Genomic DNA, 13,686 nt, shown 5'->3' with positions numbered 1-13,686 from the left:
CGGTAAAAACCCCCTTTTTATAATAATAATATTACTTATATATTTTTGTATTTTTACAAATATAGTTTTTAAAAATATAGCGTTAAGCTTGTTTAAAAAGATCCCTGTGAAACGAACCGGACTTACTAAAAACTACACTACTGTACGATTAGGTACACTGCCTATAAGTGTTGTAGCAAGGTTTAGGTATATCCATTCTATAAATAAATAAATATCTTGTTAAAATTGTATCGTATTTAATAGTATTTCCTTGTAAAAATTATAACTATTTTATACACCACCTCGCACACATCAAGTATTTTTGGCGCCGCTGCCGGGGAGAGCTTAAACGCCGGAAGCGAAAAGCTATCTAAAAAAAAAAGATTTTTTATTAAGTTCTTTGTATAAAAATATATATGTTTTAAATATTAAAAATACAAAAATATAAAAAGAAAAACAAAATATATATACATATATATATATATATATATATATATATATATATATATATATATATATATATATATATTTAAGAGTTGTTCAAAAACATATAAAAATATAAAATATTTCTATTTCTATTTTTAGTTTGTAAAAATATAAGTTTTATTTAATTTATATAAATACTTTTTATAAATTTTAAAACAGAAAATTAAAACAGAAAAAAAAATATAAAACCACGAGGCCCGGTAGTGTAGCAGCCCAACTCTGGCCCGAAACCCTACTCCATGCGATCGCATGAACCCGAAGGCAAAAATTCATGCGATCGCATGACTGGTTCTGACACGCCACCGTTGACTGATTAATGCAATAATTACGGAGTATATTATTATTATTATTAAAACCCTAATTAGGGTTTAATTTTAAATTAATTAGTTTTAGTTTTTAGTATTTAATTTGTATATTTAGTTTAATTAGTTTTATAAATATATAAAATTAATAGTTTTATAAAATAAATAATATAAAAATAATATTTTTATAAAAATTGTACTTTTTACAACTTTAAGTTTATTTTTATATTTTGTATCTTTTTATTTGTTTTAGCGTAATATTTGTATTTTTCGCTCGTATTTAGTTTTAAGTCATAGTTTTTGCCGTAGTTATTTTTATTTCTAGATTTTTAGGCTTTGCCGTAAAATCCCTTAAGTGCTTTTTCTTTAGACTAAGATTTAGGTGCTTTAGAATTTTGCGACGCCGTTTTTATATTTTAGTACCGTTTTAAGTTTTTGCCGTTTTGGATATAGTATTTCTTTTAAGCTTTAATATTTTTAGACGCAACTTTTAATTCTTAGTTTTTAATTCCTTTTTAGTTTCGACGCGCTACTTTCTTATTTTTATTTTTCGACCTTTTATTTTTCGACGTTTTTTCGACGCGCTCTTTTTCTTTCTTATTTTTCGCTGCTCTAGTTTTTAGGACTTAAATTTTTTTTTCTATTTCTTCTCTAAAATTTCTTTAAATTTCAACGAAAAATTATTTTAAGTGGTTAAATTGATAGACATCCAAATTTTCTGTTTCGTAGTAATAGTTGAATTTGTTAGTGGCTGAGTTGTGAGCTTCCGATTTAAAGGGTTCTGGCTCCCTGCTGCATCTATTGGCTATTCGAAACGTGGGCAAAAGCAGAAAAGTCTATTATTTTGATAACTTATATAATTTTTTATCTTTTATAACTAATAGGATATTCAGTGAATGCACCGAGCAAAACGTTCACCACCTTTTATACGTTCACCACCTGTAACTCGATCAAGACATCTAGCCAATATTGTCGCCGTTGATTTTTCTTTAGAATCGTCATCCAGTCGACCAAGTACTCCAATTCAAATTTCCGATAATCCATTTTTTGAACCCAACCTCATAATTGAGAATCCGGAGAATATTCAGGGACAATTCATAGATCCTGAACCACTAATCTTTCCTCCAGAACCACCAATCATTCAAACAGAGATTGTCGAGGAACAACCCATTAAATCAGAATCCTATAGTGATTCAGATTCAACAAATTCAATTATGGAGAATCTGGAACCTCTAAGTATGGAAGACCGAATGAGAGCTAAACGCACTGGCCAAGGTCACGCAATTACTCAACCTGACATTAATGAGCCAGATTATGAAATCAAAGGACAAATCCTACACATGGTAACTAATCAATGCCAATTTAGTGGTGCGCCGAAGGAAGATCCAAATGAACATCTTCGAACCTTTAATAGGATCTGTACACTATTTAAAATTCGAGAAGTGGAGGATGAACAGATATATCTCATGTTATTTCCCTGGACTTTAAAGGGAGAAGCCAAAGATTGGTTAGAATCGTTACCTGAAGGGGCGATTGATACATGGGACGTTTTAGTTGAAAATTTTCTTAAACAATTCTTTCCGGCATCTAAAGCCGTAAGACTTCAAGGAGAAATTGTTACGTTCACGCAAAAGCCAAATGAAACTCTATATGAAGCGTGGACAAGATTTGGAAAGTTATTGAGAGGATGTCCGCAACATGGTTTAAACACTTGTCAAATAGTACAAAATTCTACCAAGGATGAGACATCACTACAAGAAAAGACATCGATATAGCAGCTGGTGGTTCCATTATGAAGAAAACCGCAACTGACGCTTACAAAATTATTGATAACACTGCTTCCCACTCACATGAGTGGCACCAAGAAAAAGATATCATTAGATCATCTAAAGCAGCTAGAGCCGATTCTAGCCATGACTTTGATTCCATTTCTGCAAAGATAGATGCTGTCGAGAGACGAATGGAAAAGATGACTAAGGATATACACTCAATACGAATTAGTTGTGAGCAGTGTGGAGGACCACATTTGAAAAAAGATTTTCTCAGTATTGAACTAACAATGGAACAAAGAGAGAATGTTTCATACATAAACCAAAGGCCTGGAAATAATTATCAGAATAATTATCAACCTCCAAGACCAATCTACAATCAAAACTAGAATTATAACTGAAATGTTCCATATAACAACCAACAAGGTCCTAGCAATCAACAAATATCTAACAATACTTACAATCAGCAAAGACCTATTTTTCAAAACAAACCACCACAAATGGATGATAAAAAGCCAAATTTAGAAGACATGATGTCAAAGCTAGTTGAATCTCAAACTCAGTTTTTCACATCTCAGAAACAAACCAATGAACAAAATGCTCAAGCATTTAGAAATCAACAAGCTTCTATTCAAAATTTGGAACAAGAAGTGAGCAACCTAGCAAGGTTAATAGGTGAAAGAAAATCGGGAAGTTTACCTAGTGATACAAATGCTAACCCCCGAAATGAAACAGCTAAAGCCATTTCCACAAGAAGTGGTATCACACTTAAACCACCTGAAATGCCTGTAATTTCTGATGAAGCTATTTCTACTCCACAAGAACCACAACCTGAGCAAGATAAGGAAAAAGAACCAGTAGTTGAAAAGTTTAATGAAGATAACACAGTTAAGGCTAAACCTTATGTTAAACCATACCAACCACCACTTCCTTATCTGAGTAAAATGAGAAAAGAGAGACTTGAAGCCGAGCAATCCAAATTCTTGGATATGTTTAAACAAATAAATGTCAATCTTCCTTTCATTGATGTGATTTCAGGAATGCCTAGATATGCTAAATTTCTAAAAGATCTAATCACAAATAGAAAGAAAATGGAAGAACTCTCGGCTGTTACTATGAATGCTAATTGCTCTACAGTACTATTGAATAAGATACCAGAAAAATTATCAGATCCAGGAAGTTTCACGATTCCATGTTTTCTGGGTAGTCTTAGTTCAATAGAAGCATTGGCAGACTTAGGTGCTAGTATAAATCTAATGTCGTATTCACTATACGCTAAACTAAACCTTGGAGAATTGAAACCAACACGAATAAGCATACAATTAGCCGATCGATCAGTAAAATATCCTAAGAGATAATGGAGAACCTGCTAGTTAAAATTGGTACTTTAGTATTTCCAGTAGATTTTGTTATTCTGGACATGGAAGAAGATTCTCGAGTTCCTCTCATATTAGGAAGACCATTCTTAAACACGGCTAAAGCAATAATAGACGTGTTCGGTAAGAAACTGACCTTAAGTATAGAGGACGAGAGTGTTACCTTTTCTGTTGATAGAGCCATGCAACAACCGCAATCTCCAAATGATACATGTTATTATATTCAAACTATAGATTCACATGCAGAATTGTTAGAAGAATTTCCAGAATTACAAGGAACATGAGAATGTTCTTTAGGAGAAGGAACTGAACCAATTGATGAAACTGAAATGTTAGCTACACTTATGGCTAATGGATATGAACCAACAACAGAAGAAATTCAAATGCTAAAAGAAGAAGACAGATATCGATATAAATCATCGATAGAAGAACCACCGACATTAGAGTTAAAGCCACTTCCAAATCATTTGGAATATGCTTATTTACATGGTGAAACTGAATTACCTGTAATAATATCGTCTTCTCTTACGAAAAATGAAAAATCTCAACTCATTTCTGTGCTAAAAGCTCATAAACCAGCTATTGCATGAAAAATTCATGATATTAAAGGAATAAGTCCTTCGTATTGCACACATAAAATCCTTATGGAAGAAGGTCATAAAACGTATGTGCAACGCCAACGAAGACTAAATCTAAACATGCAAGATGTTGTTAAGAAAGAAATTATTAAACTGCTAGATGCAGGTTTAATTTATCCAATCTCTGATAGTCCATGGGTAAGCCCAGTTCAATGCGTATCTAAGAAGGGTGGCATGACTGTCATCACAAATGAAAAAAATGAGCTTATTCCTACTAGGACTGTAACAGGATGGCGTGTTTGTATTGATTATAGAAAATTAAATGACGTCACCAGAAAAGATCACTTTTCCTTACCTTTTATTGATCAAATGTTGGAAAGATTAGCTGAAAATAGTTACTATTGTTTGCTTGATGGTTTCTCCGGATATTTTCAAATTCCAATCGCACCCGAGGACCAAGAGAAAACCACGTTCACGTGCCCTTATGGTACTTTTGCTTACAAACGCATGTCATTTGGACTTTGCAACGCCCCTGCAACCTTTCAAAGGTGCATGATGGCAATTTTTCACGACATGATAGAAGAATGCATGGAAGTTTTCATAGATGACTTTTCAGTCTTCGGTGATACGTTTGAATCATGTTTAGTTAATCTTGAACGAATGCTTATTAGATGCGAACAATCAAACCTAGTTCTTAATTGGGAAAAATGCCATTTCATGGTTAAAGAAGGCATCGTTCTTGGTCATAAAATTTCAAAGGAAGGAATTGAAGTGGATAGAGCTAAAGTAGATGTAATTGCTAAAATTCCACATCCCACCAATGTTAGAGGAGTTAGGAGTTTTCTAGGGCATGCCGGTTTTTACCGACATTTCATAAAAGATTTTTCTAAAATTGTCACTCCTATGAATAAACTCCTAGAAAAGGATGCTCCATTCATCTTTTCAAAGGAATGCATCAAATCTTTTAATATTCTTAAAGAAAAACTCACTAATGCGCCGATCATGATAACTCCAAATTGGAATCTACCGTTTGAACTTATGTGCGATGCAAGTGATTTTGCAATGGGAGCCGTTTTAGGACAAAGGATTGAAAAACTATTTCAACCTATTTATTATTGTAACACCCCATTTTCCCGTGCGCGTCTAAAGGTACGTACTTAATCAATAGTACGCTTATAACTTACTCGTTATGTGATTAAATGAACTAAAGTGTTAGTTAGGTGTAAGTGCATATATGTATATGTGTGTGTGTATATATATATATATATATATATATATATATATATATATATATATATATATATATATATATATATATATATATATATATATATATATATATATATATGGGTATATGCGAATGCGTGCGTATACGTGTTTGTGTATGTGTCGCGATGGTGTTGAGTCGTGTGAGACTTAAGGGCGAAGCTTAGATGTGCATAGGAATAGTGAACGAGGTGTGCTAGTTGTATGAACCTTCGTTTTATGATTTGTTGTCGAAGTAACCAGGAACAGGCCAATGCCGCGCCGCGAGGAATGGGGCCGCGACGCGGCAAACAAACAAATTCCAGATCAGAACTTGAGTTAAGAAGGGTCGTTTTTCCTTCTTTATGTTACACCACGACAAAGGTGCCGCGCCGCGGCAATTCTGCAGTTCTGACTCCGAATTCCACTCAAATTAAATAGGGTTTAGGGGCAATTTGGTCTTTTTGCGTATAGATCTGGTTGGAGCTTTTAATATCAACCACTTATTATTTATTTCTCATTTCTTTTCCATTTTCTTTCACATCTTCCTCTCAAATCCTAAAACCCACTTAGATTAAACTCAAGATTTGAAGGTGAAGAGTTGTGAATCAACCCTAGGAGCAAGAATTAAAGTTGTTCATCGTATCTCTAGCTACACATTCATAGTCTTGGTAAGTTCTAACTCTAAGTCTTGAGTTTAACTAGTTTAAGCTAGGGTTTGGTTCTTATGGAACTAGTGTGACCCATTTGAGGGTTAAATGGGTGGGTTTTGGGTTGAATTGTTGAAAGGAAATCCTAAATAGCTATTATCTAGGGTTTGGTCTTGTGATTTGAGGTTGTAAGTGCTAAATGATGTTGTTAGTCATTAATGCACTTTTAAAATGATGAAAGAGTTGTTATTGTGTAAGTTTGACTTGATTTGTGAGTCAAAGAGTCAAAAGAGCACTAGTTGACCTAATCGGGCGAAATGGTTATGAAATACACCAAGTTTATGTTAGTTGATGTTAATAGACCCTAATCACTAGCCTTAAGTGATCTATGACGAGGCGTGGCCATTAATGGGCGGTTTTAGGGTAGTTGAGTCATTTAATGCAATCGGGTCATTAAATGCTCAAGGGTTAGAAGTTGGCATTTAATTCAACTAGATTGTATGTTAATAAATGCATAATGTAATAGGTACGTTACATTGAAGGGTTGCAATCTCGGTTAGCTTCCACAAGAATCTTGAGGTGAGTGGAATGATTATGCATATGTGTATATAATGTATTTACTTGTACGAGATTCGATGTGGGTTTAAGTTCGGGCGGTCGATACCACATCGGGTCAATATATGATATGGGTTTAAGTTCGAGCGTTAGATGCTATGTCATATATGTGTGTGGGCATGTAGTGTGGGTTTAAAGTTCGGGCGTTCGATACCACATTACACGTGACGGGTGGGTTTAAAGTTCAGGCGATCGATACCACTCCAGGGTTAGTGTTATAATTTGTTGTGCACTAACGGTTGTTGGGAACACCAATGGGAAATTCGAAGTACCATTCCTTGTACTATTGGTTTGAAATGTCCCGTTCTTATTGATTAAAAACGTTCCATATTAATTGATTTCGTTGCGAGGTTTTGACCTCTATATGAGACGTTTTTCAAAGACTGCATTCATTTTAAAACAAACCATAACCTTTATTTCATCAATAAAGGTTTAAAAAGCTTTACGTAGATTATCAAATAATGATAATCTAAAATATCCTGTTTACACACGACCATTACATAATGGTTTACAATACAAATATGTTACAACAAAATAAGTTTCTTGAATGCAGTTTTTACAAAATATCATACAAGCATGGACTCCAAATCTCGTCCTTATTTAAGTATGCGACAGCGGAAGCTCTTAATAATCACCTGAGAATAAACATGCTTAAAACGTCAACAAAAATGTTGGTGAGTTATAGGTTTAACCTATATATATCAAATCATAATAATAGACCACAAGATTTCATATTTCAATACACATCCCATACATAGAGATAAAAATCATTCATATGGTGAACACCTGGTAACCGACATTAACAAGATGCATATATAAGAATATCCCCATCATTCCGGGACACCCTTCGGATATGATATAAATTTCGAAGTACTAAAGCATCCGGTACTTTGGATGGGGTTTGTTAGGCCCAATAGATCTATCTTTAGGATTCGCGTCAATTAGGGTGTCTGTTCCCTAATTCTTAGATTACCAGACTTAATAAAAAGGGGCATATTCGATTTCGATAATTCAACCATAGAATGTAGTTTCACGTACTTGTGTCTATTTTGTAAATCATTTATAAAACCTGCATGTATTCTCATCCCAAAAATATTAGATTTTAAAAGTGGGACTATAACTCACTTTCACAGATTTTTTACTTCGTCGGGAAGTAAGACTTGGCCACTGGTTGATTCACGAACCTATAACAATATATACATATATATCAAAGTATGTTCAAAATATATTTACAACACTTTTAATATATTTTGATGTTTTAAGTTTATTAAGCCAGCTGTCCTCGTTAGTAACCTACAACTAGTTGTCCACAGTTAGATGTACAGAAATAAATCGATAAATATTATCTTGAATCAATCCACGACCCAGTGTATACGTATCTCAGTATTGATCACAACTCAAACTATATATATTTTGGAATCAACCTCAACCCTGTATAGCTAACTCCAACATTCACATATAGAGTGTCTATGGTTGTTCCGAAATATATATAGATGTGTCGACATGATAGGTCGAAACATTGTATACGTGTCTATGGTATCTCAAGATTACATAATATACAATACAAGTTGATTAAGTTATGGTTGGAATAGATTTGTTACCAATTTTCACGTAGCTAAAATGAGAAAAATTATCCAATCTTGTTTTACCCATAACTTCTTCATTTTAAATCCGTTTTGAGTGAATCAAATTGCTATGGTTTCATATTGAACTCTATTTTATGAATCTAAACAGAAAATTTATAGGTTTATAGTCGGAAAAATAAGTTACAAGTCATTTTTGTAAAGGTAGTCATTTCAGTCGAAAGAACGACGTCTAGATGACCATTTTAGAAAACATACTTCCACTTTGAGTTTAACCATAATTTTTGGATATATTTTCATGTTCATAATAAAAATCATTTTCTCAGAATAACAACTTTTAAATCAAAGTTTATCATAGTTTTTAATTAACTAACCCAAAACAGCCCGCGGTGTTACTACGACGGCGTAAATCCGGTTTTACGGTGTTTTTTCGTGTTTCCAGGTTTTAAATCATTAAGTTAGCATATCATATAGATATAGAACATGTGTTTAGTTGATTTTAAAAGTCAAGTTAGAAGGATTAACTTTTGTTTGCGAACAAGTTTAGAATTAACTAAACTATGTTCTAGTGATTACAAGTTTAAACCTTCGAATAAGATAGCTTTATATGTATGAATCGAATGATGTTATGAATATCATTACTACCTTAAGTTCCTTGGATAAACCTACTGGAAAAGAGAAAAATGGATCTAGCTTCAACGGATCCTTGGATGGCTCGAAGTTCTTGAAGCAGAATCATGACACGAAAACAAGTTCAAGTAAGATCATCACTTGAAATAAGATTGTTATAGTTATAGAAATTGAACCAAAGTTTGAATATGATTATTACCTTGTATTAGAATGATAACCTACTGTAAGAAATAAAGATTTCTTGAGGTTGGATGATCAACTTACAAGATTGGAAGTGAGCTAGCAAACTTGAAAGTATTCTTGATTTTATGTAACTAGAACTTGTAGAATATATGAAGAACACTTAGAACTTGAAGATAGAACTTGAGAGAGATCAATTAGATGAAGAAAATTGAAGAATGAAAGTGTTTGTAGGTGTTTTTGGTCATTGGTGTATGGATTAGATATAAAGGATATGTAATTTTGTTTTCATGTAAATAAGTCATGAATGATTACTCATATTTTTGTAATTTTATGAGATATTTCATGCTAGTTTCCAAATGATGGTTCCCACATGTGTTAGGTGACTCACATGGGCTGCTAAGAGCTGATCATTGGAGTGTATATACCAATAGTACATACATCTAAAAGCTGTGTATTGTACGAGTACGAATACGGGTGCATACGAGTAGAATTGTTGATGAAACTGAACGAGGATGTAATTGTAAGCATTTTTGTTAAGTAGAAGTATTTTGATAAGTGTATTGAAGTCTTTCAAAAGTGTATAAATACATATTAAAACACTACATGTATATACATTTTAACTGAGTCGTTAAGTCATCGTTAGTCGTTACATGTAAGTGTTGTTTTGAAACCTTTAGGTTAACGATCTTGTTAAATGTTGTTAACCCAATGTTTATAATATCAAATGAGATTTTAAATTATTATATTATCATGTATGAATATCTCTTAATATGATATATATATACATTAAATGTCTTTACAACGATAATCGTTACATATATGTCTCGTTTAAAAATCATTAAGTTAGTAGTTTTGTTTTTACATATGTAGTTCATTGTTAATATACTTAATGATATATTTACTTATCATAGTATCATGTTAACTATATATATATATATCCATATATATGTCATCATATAGTTTTTACAAGTTTTAACGTTCGTGAATCACCGGTCAACTTGGGTGGTCAATTGTCTATATGAAACATATTTCAATTAATCAAGTCTTAACAAGTTTGATTGTTTAACATGTTAGAAACATTTAATCATATAAATATCAATCTCAATTAATATATATAAACATGGAAAAGTTCGGGTCACTACAGTACATACCCGTTAAATAAATTTCGTCCCGAAATTTTAAGCTGTTGAAGGTGTTGACGAATCTTCTGGAAATAGATGCGGGTATTTCTTCTTCATCTGGTCTTCACACTCCCAGGTGAACTCGGCTCCTCTACGAGCATTCCATCGAACCTTAACAATTGGTATCTTGTTTTGCTTAAGTCTTTTAACCTCACGATCCATTATTTCGACTGGTTCTTCGATGAATTGAAGTTTTTCATTGATTTGGATTTCATCTAACGGAATAGTGAGATCTTCTTTAGCAAAACATTTCTTCAAATTCGAGACATGGAAAGTGTTATGTACAGCCGCGAGTTGTTGAGGTAACTCAAGTCGATAAGCTACTGGTCCGACACGATCAATAATCTTGAATGGTCCAATATACCTTGGATTTAATTTCCCTCGTTTACCAAATCGAACAACGCCTTTCCAAGGTGCAACTTTAAGCATGACCATCTCTCCAATTTCAAATTCTATATCTTTTCTTTTAATGTCAGCGTAGCTCTTTTGTCGACTTTGGGCGGTTTTCAACCTTTGTTGAATTTGGATGATCTTCTCGGTAGTTTCTTGTATAATCTATGGACCCGTAATCTGTCTATCCCCCACTTCACTCCAACAAATCGGAGACCTGCACTTTCTACCATAAAGTGCTTCAAACGGCGCCATCTCAATGCTTGAATGGTAGCCGTTGTTGTAGGAAAATTCTGCTAACGGTAGATGTCGATCCCAACTGTTTCCGAAATCAATAACACATGCTCGTAGCATGTCTTCAAGCGTTTGTATCGTCCTTTCGCTCTGCCCATCAGTTTGTGGATGATAGGCAGTACTCATGTCTAGACGAGTTCCTAATGCTTGCTGTAATGTCTGCCAGAATCTTGAAATAAATCTGCCATCCCTATCAGAGATAATAGAGATTGGTATTCCATGTCTGGAGACGACTTCCCTCAAATACAGTCGTGCTAACTTCTCCATCTTGTCATCTTCTCTTATTGGCAGGAAGTGTGCTGATTTGGTGAGACGATCAACTATTACCCAAATAGTATCAAAACCACTTGCAGTCCTTGGCAATTTAGTGATGAAATCCATGGTAATGTTTTCCCATTTCCATTCCGGGATTTCAGGTTGTTGAAGTAGACATGATGGTTTCTGATGCTCAGCTTTGACCTTAGAACACGTCAAACATTCTCCTACGTATTTAGCAACATCGGCTTTCATACCCGGCCACCAAAAATGTTTCTTGAGATCCTTGTAAATCTTCCCCGTTCCAGGATGTATTGAGTATCTGGTTTTATGAGCTTCTCTAAGTACCATTTCTCTCATATCTCCAAATTTTGGTACCCAAATCCTTTCAGTCCTATACCGGGTTCCGTCTTCCCGAATATTAAGATGCTTCTCCGATCCTTTGGGTATTTCATCCTTTAAATTTCCCTCTTTTAAAACTCCTTGTTGCGCCTCCTTTATTTGAGTAGTAAGGTTATTATGAATCATTATATTCATAGATTTTACTCGAATGGGTTCTCTGTCCTTCCTGCTCAAGGCATCGGCTACCACATTTGCCTTCCCCGGGTGGTAACGAATCTCAAAGTCGTAATCATTCAATAATTCAATCCACCTACGCTGCCTCATATTCAGTTGTTTCTGATTAAATATATGTTGAAGGCTTTTGTGGTCGGTATATATAATACTTTTGACCCCATATAAGTAGTGCCTCCAAGTCTTTAATGCAAAAACAACCGCGCCTAATTCCAAATCATGCGTCGTATAATTTTGTTCGTGAATCTTCAATTGTCTAGACGCATAAGCAATCACCTTCGTTCGTTGCATTAATACACAACCGAGACCTTGCTTTGATGCGTCACAATAAATCACAAAATCATCATTCCCTTCAGGCAATGACAATATAGGTGCCGTAGTTAGCTTTTTCTTCAATAACTGAAACGCTTTCTCTTGTTCATCATTCCATTCAAATTTCTTCCCTTTATGCGTTAATGCAGTCAAGGGTTTTGCTATTTTGGAAAAGTCTTGGATGAACCTTCTGTAGTAACCAGCTAGTCCTAAAAACTGGCGTATGTGTTTCGCTAACCAGTTTAATTTCTCGATTCCGACATATATTATCTGCTGAAATTAATTTACCATTTGCTAATTCGAGTAAAAATTTACTATCCAAAGGCGTCAATGGACAACTTAATTTAGCACAAAAATCTCTACTCATATAGCTTCTATCCGCACCCGAATCAAATAAAACGTAAGCAGATTTATTGTCAATAAGAAACGTACCCGTAACAAGCTCCGGGTCTTCCTGTGCCTCTGCCGCATTAATATTGAAAACTCTTCCGCGGCCTTGTCCATTCGTGTTCTCCTGGTTCGGGCAATTTCTAATAATGTGGCCCGGTTTTCCACATTTATAACAAACTACATTGGCATAACTTGCTTCGACACTACTTGCTCCGCCATTACTCGTTCCGACACCATTTGTTCCTTTCGTTCTATTAACCCCTGGTCCGTAGACCTCACACTTCGCTGCGCTATGACCATTTCTTTTACACTTGTTGCAAAATTTGGTGCAGAACCCCGAGTGATACTTTTCACACCTTTGGCATAGCTGCTTCTGATTGTTGTTGTTGTTGCAGTTATTATTGTTGTTGGGATAATTGTTGTAGTTGCTGTTGTTGTTGTTGTTGTTGTTGTTGTTGTTGTTGTTGGGCCGTTTGTTGTAGTTGCGATTGATGTTGCGATTGTTGGGATAATTGTTGCGATTATTGTTGTAATTGCTGTTGCTGTTGTATTGGTGATTCTTATCACCGTTTTCCTCCTACTTTCTTTTGACTTACTTCACATTGGCCTCTTCAGCAGCCTGTTCTTTAATTCTTTCTTCAATCTGGTTCACTAGTTTGTGAGCCATTTTACATGCCTCCTGTATGGAGGCGGGCTCGTGTGAACTTATATCTTCTTGGATTCTTTCCGGTAATCCTTTCACAAACGCGTCGATCTTCTCTTCCTCATCTTCGAATGCTCCCGGACACAATAGGCACAATTCTGTGAATCGTCTTTCGTACGTGGTAATATCAAATCCTTGGGTTCGTAACCCTCTAAGTTCTGTCTTGAGCTTATTGACCTCGGTTCTGGGACG

Source organism: Rutidosis leptorrhynchoides, chromosome 6, assembly GCF_046630445.1.
Source record: "Rutidosis leptorrhynchoides isolate AG116_Rl617_1_P2 chromosome 6, CSIRO_AGI_Rlap_v1, whole genome shotgun sequence".
NCBI lineage: Eukaryota > Viridiplantae > Streptophyta > Magnoliopsida > Asterales > Asteraceae > Rutidosis > Rutidosis leptorrhynchoides.
Note: the sequence above shows the minus strand (reverse complement) of the source record.